Source organism: Adiantum capillus-veneris, chromosome 22 (genome assembly GCF_014529385.1).
Source record: "Adiantum capillus-veneris isolate H3 chromosome 22, ASM1452938v2, whole genome shotgun sequence".
Taxonomy (NCBI): Eukaryota; Viridiplantae; Streptophyta; class Polypodiopsida; order Polypodiales; family Pteridaceae; genus Adiantum; species Adiantum capillus-veneris.
In genome coordinates, this window is record NC_140952.1 from 132,832,138 (window position 1) to 132,841,125 (window position 8,988).

Genomic DNA, 8,988 nt, shown 5'->3' on the forward strand with positions numbered 1-8,988 from the left:
GAGAGCCCGGGGAGGTCACCTAATAAAAATGTAACCTATCACGTGAGTTCAACAGAAGGGTATTTAAAGTTCTTGAAACTTACAGAAATATATATACAAAAGGGCATTATTTTTTCAAATTTGAAAAAAACTTACAGATTTTAAAAGAAAAGGGTACATTATATTGTTAACAAAATTCACAGATAAGGGGTTTTACAAACATGTTTTGAACGTACGTGATATGGTAGTTTTACACATAGTGAACCCCCCGAGGGTGAGAGAACATGATTCCTTTATCCTTTTTGACCCTGGATCAACTGATCACAACTTTATATCAATGGAGTTGGCCACTAAATTAGGCATACAAGCTTTCAAGATGGGAGAAACTGTGACGGGCCGATGAGGCTTTCAAGGGACAAAACACCTCCCTTACTCCCTTGATTGGGAAATTGAGGCTTCATGTCCAAATCTACGTCGACAAAGAGGAATTTTTCATCTCCCCTCTCCAACATGAAGATGTTATCTTAGGGACACCATGGTTCAATCTCATGACTGCCAATAAGAAGTTCCTTGAAAGGAGAATATATTTCAAGTACAGGGAAAGGAATATGTATATAGATGCTAATGAGTCCGGTAACATCATACCCCTTGTAATTACTCCTGCTTGGTGGCAATCAAGAAGAATTAGAGTTTCTAATTTCCTAAGTAAATTGCAATATGTTTTTATTGACGATATCTTCACAGAGTTACCTCCAAAATGAGGAGATAATGATCGTGCAATAGAGATTTTACGAGGGAGCTCACCGTCTAATAAACGTCCTTATCAAGTTTCACAAGCTCAACAAGTGGAGATTATGAGGCACCATGAACTGGTAGAAAAAGGGATGGTGAGGCCTAGTCCTTCACCATTTTGTCAACAGTCCTCTTAGTTCAAAAGAAAGACAACACATATCGTATGTGTGTTGACTATAGAGCACACACATATCGTATGTGTGTTGACTATAGAGCACTAAATAGAATCACTATCAAAAATATATTTCCCATACCAGTGGTAGAAGGTCTTTTTGATAAGTTGCAAGGGTCTACCTATTTCAATAGGATTGACCTTAAAAGTGGCTATCATCAGATAAGTGTTAGCTGCTTAGCTAAGAAGAGCATCAAGCAGGACTCCACACAGTTTTTCAAGCCTAATGATTGTAATCAAACCCATTTTATTATTGAAAAATCTCGCTAGTCCAAAGACGTTGTAATATTATTGGGTATGAGTGAGTCTAAATGGGCCAATGGCTCCCACGTTTGTAATTCTATGCAACCTCTTAACCTTATACTAAGGCTCAATTAGCTAGGGATCCATTTTTGCACCTTGGCTAAGGTATAAAAGCCAATTTTTGTAACATCTACCATACAACATCTAAACTTTTAAATCTTGACCAAAGGTAGCTAATGATGCAATATCAACTCTCAAAGTTACCACAAGATCACTACTTAGACCTTGAGCATGGTGTTGAGATTAGTGTAGCTTTATAATATTAAGTACAAAATCTTCAATCACAAGAGGGTAGCTACCATGCAAAAGCAGGTAGCTCCCATGAAGAAAGAGCTACCATGCAAAAACAGGTAGCTACCATGCAGAAAACAAATAGCTACCATGCACAAAACAGATAGCTACCATGCAAAAAATAGATATGTACCATTCATGGCATGTGCAAGGAGTCTCCAACATAGTTGACTAAGCTTTCGAATTTTCAACTCAACTACAAATGACTTGAAGTACTGTGTATCACTTTTCCAACAAAATCACAAATGCCGAGAAGTACCAGATATCCATTTTACTATGAATTGAGTTACAAATTGAAGAAGGTTTATATAAATAGGCCAATGATACAAAAATGGGTTATCAACTCTCATTGTTTATTTACACATGTACATAGGCCCAAACCTAAAGTAGGTCTCTTACGATCGAGTCACTTTTGTATGTAGCCAATATGTGATCACATATTGGGAAACCTGGTCCTTCTCATTTGAGATCATGTGCATACTGACATACTGCTCAGGATCCTACACATAGTTCCATCCCTTTAGCCACGTCAATAGAGTGTTCGTGAGGTAGCGAGGATCCTATAATTGGTCATCCCGTTCAAATGTTGGTGAACATATCATGGTCCTATCAATGTTCAAAACATTTTTGTACCGTGTATCGTCCACCATAAGAACCGATGACTCCATCCAATCTAGTCTCCTTTTTAGTAGCTCGCGTAATCTCTTTACAAAATTGGTTTTGCTTCGCTGACTCGCAGCTCTCTGATATCAGTAACTCTTGAAGGCAATTTGACGTACTAAGTTTGGGACAATTGCTCTTTCTTGATGCTAGGGTGCATCCCAATCAAGCAACCCTTCAGTGTGGCAATCATGTTTCTGTTTGTGTAGCTTGACAAGATGCATAACTGAAAGATGTATGTGCATTCACAAAGAAATTCACACACATCTAGCCTGATGATGCAAAAGGTGCCACAATCACTGCCTCCCTTGAACACTTTTTGACAGAAAAAACCTTTGCTACTCGGAGGGATCTCTGGATGGGGGTATCTTCTCAAGAGAACCCCATTCATGTCTAATACCAGGACTTTTTGAGCAAGACGGGCTAAGGGGGCATACCCATCATCAGCGGGTCAGTCACGAAGCTAAGTGGGAAAGGCATTAGAACATCCTTCCACTGGGTCACATCAAAACTTACATATTTTTGTAATTCTGAAAAATGCAATTCACCTAGAGGATCTGGCTGCACATCTTGCCAAAGAGAAGACCCTGTCTAATACACTTCACCCAGAGGCTCTAACTGTACATGTTGCCCAAGAGAAAACTATAGCTGATGCACTTCACCCAAAGGCTATGGCTGCACATCTTGCCCAAGAGGGGAATCTTGCTGAGCATCATCGACAGGGATGAAGTCTGGAGGGGTCTCTAGCTGCACATATGTGGATGCCGTTAGTAGTAACATGGTCTTCATCATCAGACATGCTACCACTCTTCATGTCAAAATGCTTTCTTCTTGAGTTTTCCTGTCTTTATGTAGCATGGATATCCTTTGTCAAGCTCAATCCCATGTTAGAACTTCTACTTTTTGTCCCTTCCTATCCTGATGTATCCCGACCTATGTTGTCATTAGCTCCCAAACCAACACAAATTTTGTGAGGCACAACCCCCGGATCAGCATACTCATCACCGTTTACACACAAGGAAAATAGCCAATGATTCTATCACGAGGAGTAGGTCCTTTGTTGTTCTTGATTTGTTGGCAAAACCTATGCGTCATAAAGTAGACATGATCTTCAAAACCCCTTTCAATCCTGTTGGAGCTATGTATATGGCTCACTCTACTGAACTTGGTCTCACCTATATATTTGTATCTTGTCCTCAATATGAATCAGTCTTTGGGAGCGTATATGGTGTGTCTCTTGTCTCGTCTCTCTCTCTTTCTCTCTACATCTCAACATGGTATCAGAGCGTTAATGATCACGCGTCGATTCAATTCATGGTGACAACACTATGTGTATGCGATTCGCATGTAAGATTCAAAATTGTTACAAATTTTATTTTTTGAGTGTTGATTCTTGTTAACTGTGGTTGTTTTGTGTTAAGAAGAATATGATTAGTGTTTTATGTGGCGTTTATTTCTAATCAATCTAATCGTTGATTACGTTTTCTTGTTAATGACACCCTGAACTTCATCTCAATTTTTCTTGCTGTTCTGCTCAAAATTTGGAGAAACGGGAAAAGCGCAATGGCATTTTTCATCGAAAACTTGTTCGTCTCCTCAAGCTCTTCGATTTGAGTTCTAGGTTTGCGTCAATCGGAGTTCGCAGCAGAAAGTTATGTTGTTTTTACTGCAATTGAGCTTGACGCAGCTTTCTTCGTCCTACTTCTTCGTGAAGCGTCCGCAACCGTTTTTCTTATTTTGGCGTTAACTTTTTCGAGAAGATGTAGCTTTTTGCTATTCGTATTGTGGCCGTCAATCTTGCGTCTCACGCCACTCTATTTTGAGGACTCGTTTATTATTAACGTCTCCTTTACCCTACCTTTTTTGGGTGACATCTCTCACATCTTTGGAGGTTCCTTGAGCATCCTTCTTACGTTTATCGTTGACAGAACGTAGTACTCATATCTCTCTCATTCTCAATTGCGGCCTTCACCATATATGGTGTGCAGATTCTGCGATCTTATCTTATACGTCTTCTCACAACAAGATATGGCTATGAATATTCTCGTCAACGGATTTCCTTCTGGCCAGCGTTCTGTTCCTCCTTTCCAAGGTCAAAGATTTCCAGGCTCGAAAGCAAAGATGTTGTTAATTCTTGAAGGTGATGAACTCTCCGATGTTGTTCTTGGAAATCGTGTTTGTCCGCCTCAGCCTGTCGATACGGATAATGATAACGTTCTTATCACTGAAGGACCTATATTTGAAGATTGGAATGTTGCCTATACGGATTGGCAACGACGTGATAAAGCAGCTCGACGGTATATTCTTTCTGCTCTTACTGATTTCCTTTTGCTTGATATGTATGAACTGCCTACTTCCCACGACGTATGGAAGTACCTTATTGCAAACTTTCAGAAGAAATCTGTTATAGAAATACTTTATTTGAGAGGGTTGCTTAACAAGTTACAATATGAAGTTGGTACTGCCATGACGGGACATATTGAATCTTTCAAATCTATTATTAATCAACTTGCTGCTGCCGGTGATCCTGTTCCACAAAAGCAACTGATTACACTTCTCCTTGATACGGTGAAGGACTCTTCTTATGATAACATTGTTACTATTCTCTCTAATAAAGATGGTCTTGATTTCGACCAAGCTTGCATGTCTTTAATTAAATACTCTCAACGTCAAGAACGTCGGAATGCTCGTCACGATACAGCTATGATTTCACAAGAGGAGACTGAGTCACAACAGATGGAACGTGCTTTTTATGCTCGAAGGCGTCCATTTCAACGAGGAAACCACAGAGGTGGCCGTCGCGGTAATATTTTCTCTCGTCGCAAATTTCCTAATAAGCAATCTTCTTACTGCAGCAGAAATGGCCATACTGAAGATGATTGTTGGGCACATCAATATGATGAAGAACACAATATTACCACAAAACAACCATGTTTATCTAGAGACTCTTCTTCTTCTTCTTGTGAATATTGTGGACGATCTGATCATCCCACTCATATGTGCTATAAGCGCCGATTCGACACAGATCGGAATAGAGCATATGCTACTGAACATCAAAACAACATTGTACCAGAAACAAGCTGCGTCCTATGTTCAGTTGCTCCAGAAAGAATACTTCATGTACGTGATGGATCACTTTTTATTGTCGATTCTGGTGCTACAGGAAATATGACATATCAGTCTAAGTGGCTCCATAACTATCATCCATTGCCAGTTCAACGTGTTGTTTATCTTGCTAATGACACTACTTGTCAAGTAAAGGGTATTGGAGACTTAAATCTTGGTACCTTATCTTCTTCCACTCGAATTTTGCGAGGAGTATTACATGTACCAGATCTTCAACGTAATCTTCTTTTAGTTGCTAGACTTGTTGATCTTGGTCTGTTTGTTGGATTTGATCATACCAAATGCCGAATTGAGAAAGATGGACTGACTATAGCCACTACTCCTCGAAACGGTAATTTGTTTGAACTCTCTCTCAACGATGCTGTAGAAAATATTGTCACTGCTCCAGGTGATCATGATTGCAAAGTATGGCATCACCGTTTTGTTCATGCTGATTTCTCAAAACTCCTTGATCTTCAACGTCGTGATCTCGTTCATGGCATGGATCTTAAAGCCCATCCCCATATGGGAATTTGTGAATTTTGTGCTCTTGGGAAACACAATCATAAACCCTTTCCTCTTTCAAATACAACTCATTTTCATGTCATATTGGATCTTGTTCATACTGATATATGTGGACCTCTACCTTCTTCGAGATCACAATATCGCTACTTCGTTACTTTCATTGATGATTTCTCAAGGTATACGACTGTATTTGTACTTAGACAAAAATCTGAAGCCTTAATTATCTGTTTTCAAACAATTCCACAAGGCTGCGGAACTTCAAACTGGTCGTCGCCTAAAGAAGCTTCGTAGTGACAATGGAGGAGAATATGTTTCTCGAGAGTTTGTGAGTTACTGTGCTCACAGTGGAATTCATCATGAACACACTATTCCATATTCGCCTCAACAGAATGGTGTTGCTGAACGAAAGAATCGCACTATTCTCAATGCTGTAAGATGTATGATGATTCATTCTGGCTTATCTCGTGTTTTCTGGGCTGAAGCTACTTTGACAGCAGCATTTATTCAGAATCATCTTCCTACTACTGCACCCTCTGGTAAGATACCCATCACAGCATGGACAAGTGACATTCCTTCTGTATCTCATTTTCTAACCTTTGGATGTATTGCTTATATTCATGTTCCCAAATAAACACGAACAAAGCTTGATGCTCCTGGTCTTAAAGTTATTTTTATTGGATATTCTGACACTTCCAAAGGATACAAATTCTATGACCCTTCCTCCAAGAAAGTAATTTTGAATCGTGATGCTACTTTTAACGAGCAGCTTATGGGAGGCTCATGGTCCATGGATGATTCTGATGATACTAAATCATTGCTTCAGGCTTTTTCATTTCTTTCAGAAGATGAAACTCTTCCTATAGAGCAACTTTTCTCTTCACAACCATCCATTCCAAATGTTGCCAATGATGATATTGATATTTTTGTTGATCTGCCTATTGATTTTGAACATGGCTCATGTCATGTTTATGATGACGATATTGCTGATAATGCTTTTTCTACTTCTGAAGATCCCGTTACTTATGATGAAGCTATCTCTTCACCACAAAAGGATCAATGGCAAGAGGCTATGGAAGCAGAGTACGATTCTCTTATCTCTAAAGGTACATGGATACTAATTAAATTACCTCCTGGTCGTACAACTATTAAATGTAAGTGGGTGTATAAGACAAAAGTAAAAGCAGATGGATCTTTTGACAAGTTCAAGGCGCATTTAGTTGCAAAAGGTTACTCCCAAGTAGCTGGTGTTGATTATCAAGAGACTTTTTCACCAATTGTTCGCATTACAAGTATTCGAGTTTTATTGGCATTTGCTGTTCAATTTGATTTAGAAGCTCATCAAATGGATGTACGAACTGCTTTTCTTAATGGTGACTTGGAAGAGGAAATTTATATGGAACAATGAGAAGGGTTTGTTATTCGAGGTAAAGAAGACCTTGTTGCTCAACTCCATAAGGCCCTGTATGGTCTCAAACAAGGTTCGTGAGCCTGGTATACAAAATTTGATCTTTTTCTCACCTCTAAAGGATTCATCTCTTGCTCATCAGACCCCAACTTATTCATAAAACGCCAAGGTAACAGTTTTGTGATTCTTGCTCTTTATGTGGATGATACCATCCTTGTTTCCAATGATTTGGGATTTCTTCAGCAAGTGAAAAAGTTATTGTCTTCTGCATTCGATATGGTGGATCTTGGAGAGATTCACTCTTGTCTTGGCATTCAAATCCAACGGAACCGTACAAAAGGTATTTTATTCCTTCGACAGTCAAAGTTTATTGCAGATACTATTCAAAAATTTGGTATGGAATCTGCACCTTCAGCCAACACACCTTGTCTTGCGAGCTCTACGAAGAATACTTCTGACAATGGCGGTCAACTTGTCACAAATCAACCTTATGCTAACTTGATTGGATTTCTTCAGTTTGTTGGCATGAACACTCGTCCTGATATTCTGTTTGCTGCTAATTATCTTGGACAACATCTTGCATGTCCTTCTCTTAAGCATTGGTCTGCTGCAAAGCGTGTATTGAAATACTTGAAAGGCACTACAGTTTTTGGTTTAGTCTAACTCACATCAGATTCTATGCAATCTCTTTCTCTTTTGGGTTACACAGATGCAGACTGGGCAAGATCACATTTATCTATGCGATCTACTAGTGGAAATTGCTTCTTTATAAATGGTTGTCTTGTTTCTTGGACCAGCAAGAAACAACATTGTGTTGCAGTTTCTATGATTGAGTCAGAATATGTTGCGAAATCACTTGCAGCTCGTGAGTTGATTTGGCTTCGACAAATGCTGGTTGATGTTGGTCACTCTCCTCTTTCTAGCACACCCTTGCGGTGTGACAACCAAAGTGCTATTAGTCTTGCAAAAGACTATGTTCAACATAATAAGTCAAAGCACATTGCTGTCCATTATCATTATGTCAGGTATGAAGTACGCAAAGGAACCATTATGGTTGAACATTGTCCAAGTGACCAGATGATTGCAAACATTTTGACCAAAGGCCTCAATGAGTCACATTTCATCCTCTTGCGCTCGGAGCTTGGAGTTGCTTCGGCCTCGCTCACTCTTTCTAGATTAGCTTCTTTGCTATTGTAATAACTTTGTACATATGACATTGTAATCTTTTAGGTACCATGCACTATGCACACTCCACATTTGCACCTTGTGATATCTAAGTCACTTGAATATTTGTACATAGATGCACAATTCACTTTCACATCATCATCGCTGGTTCATATTTCACATTGTATAGGGGCTTTGGGTTTTTCCCTTGAACTCCCCAAGGGTTTTTTCATCCAAAGCTAGAGACCTTTGTTTGAGTGGGGGTGTTGGAGCTATATATATGGCTCACTCTATTGAACTTGGTCTCACCTATATATTTGTATCTTGTCCTCAATATGAATGAGTCTTTGGGAGCGTATATGGTGTGTCTCTTGTCTCGTCTCTCTCTCTTTCTCTCTACATCTCAACAAATCCTAGGGGCATTACCCATATCCATCTATTGTAGCCCAAGGGTTCAAGTTCCTCTAAACAAAAAGTACGCAAGTAAGAGTCAAAAAGTTGCAATAAATATTTATATATAGAGAAAATGATTTCAGTTCAATGGAAAAGGCATCAAAAGACACATTCACTGCATCACAAGACACATGCTTAG